This window comes from Lottia gigantea (assembly GCF_000327385.1).
Source record: "Lottia gigantea unplaced genomic scaffold LOTGIsca_425, whole genome shotgun sequence".
Classification (NCBI taxonomy): Eukaryota; Metazoa; Mollusca; class Gastropoda; family Lottiidae; genus Lottia; species Lottia gigantea.
This window is the reverse complement of record NW_008709487.1, coordinates 16,519-18,619: the sequence shown is the minus strand read 5'-3', so window position 1 is coordinate 18,619 and position 2,101 is coordinate 16,519.

Genomic DNA, 2,101 nt, shown 5'->3' with positions numbered 1-2,101 from the left:
GAATATTCGTCTTTCTCTGCATGTTTCGTACCATTTCTATAAAGTAGTGCTGAAGTTTCTGTGTTTAAAGTTTGGTTGTTTGTTTCGTTGGTTAACTAATAGTTAGTTAGTTAGTTAGTTAGTTACATATTCTAAACTATTCTATTCTTATATATTCAGTATGTCGTTCATGCCAACTTTAAAGTTGATATTTTATTATTCAAATTATTTTTAGGGTAATTGACTGCCAAAGAAAAGCTAGCCAACAATACCAAAGCAAACACTTTTCATACCCACCTATACAATTATTACAGTTGGTCAGTGCTATGCTATGCTATGCTATGCTATTTTATGCTATGCTATGCTATATAGTAGTAAGTTATATTATCATCTGCTAGAACAGTAGAATAACTCAGTCAGTAGTAAGTTAGAGTGTCGTCTGCTAGAACAGTAGAATAACTCAGTCAGTAGTGAGTTACATTGTCTGCTAGAACAGTGGAATAACTCAGTCAGTAGTAAGTTAGAGTGTCTGCTAGAACAGTAGAATAACTCAGTCAAAAGCAAGTTAGAGTGTTGTCTGCTAGGATAGTAGAATAACTCAGTCAGTAGTAAGTTAGAGTGTCTGCTAGAACAGTGGAATAACTCAGTCAGTAGTAAGTTAGAGTGTCTGCTAGGACAGTGGAATAACTCAGTCAGTAGTAAGTTAGAGTGTCTGCTAGGACAGTGGAATAACTCAGTCAGTAGTAAGTTAGAGTGTCTGCTAGGACAGTGGAATAACTCAGTCAGTAGCAAGTTAGATTGTCGTCTGCTAGGACAGTTGAATAACTCAGTCAGTAGCAAGTTAGATTGTCGTCTGCTAGGACAGTAGAATAACTCAGTCAGTAGTAAGTTAGAGTGTCTGCTAGGACAGTGGAATAACGCAGTCAGTAGTAAGTTAGAGTGTTGTCTGCTAGAACAGTAGAATAACTCAGTCAATAGCAAGTTAGAGTGTTGTCTGCTAGGATAGTAGAATAACTCAGTCAGTAGTAAGTTAGAGTGTCTGCTAGAACAGTGGAATAACTCAGTCAATAGCAAGTTAGAGTGTCTGCTAGGACAGTAGAATAACTCAGTCAGTAGTGAGTTAGAGTGTCTGCTAGAACAGTAGAATAACTCAGTCAGTAGTAAGTTAGAGTGTCTGCTAGAACAGTAGAATAACTCAGTCAGTAGTAAGTTAGAGTGTCTGCTAGAACAGTGGAATAACTCAGTCAGTAGTAAGTTAGAGTGTCGTCTGCTAGAACAGTGGAATAACTCAGTCAGTAGTAAGTTAGAGTGTCTGCTAGAACAGTGGAATAACTCAGTCAGTAGTAAGTTAGAGTGCCTGCTAGGACAGTGGAATAACTCAGTCAGTAGTAAGTTAGAGTGTCTGCTAGGACAGTGGAATAACTCAGTCAGTAGTAAGTTAGAGTGTCTGCTAGGACAGTGGAATAACTCAGTCAGTAGTAAGTTAGAGTGTCGTCTGCTAGGACAGTAGAATATCTCAGTCAGTAGCAAGTTAGATTGTCGTCTGCTAGGACAGTAGAATAACTCAGTCAGTAGTAAGTTAGAGTGTCTGCTAGAACAGTAGAATAACTCAGTCAGTAGTAAGTTAGATTGTCTGCTAGAACAGTGGAATAACTCAGTCAGTAGTAAGTTAGAGTGTCGTCTACTAGAACAGTAGAATAACTCAGTCAGTAGTAAGTTAGAGTGTCTGCTAGAACAGTAGAATAACTCAGTCAATAGCAAGTTAGAGTGTTGTCTGCTAGGATAGTAGAATAACTCAGTCAGTAGTAAGTTAGAGTGTCTGCTAGAACAGTGGAATAACTCAGTCAGTAGTAAGTTAGAGTGTCTGCTAGGACAGTGGAATAACTCAGTCAGTAGTAAGTTAGATTGTCTGCTAGGATAGTAGAATAACTCAGTCAGTAGTAAGTTAGAGTGTCTGCTAGGACAGTGGAATAACTCAGTCAGTAGTACGTTAGAGTGTCGTCTGCTAGGACAGTAGAATAACTCAGTCAGTAGCAAGTTAGATTGTCGTCTGCTAGGACAGTGGAATAACTCAGTCAGTAGCAAGTTAGATTGTCGTCTGCTAGGACAGTAGAATAACTCA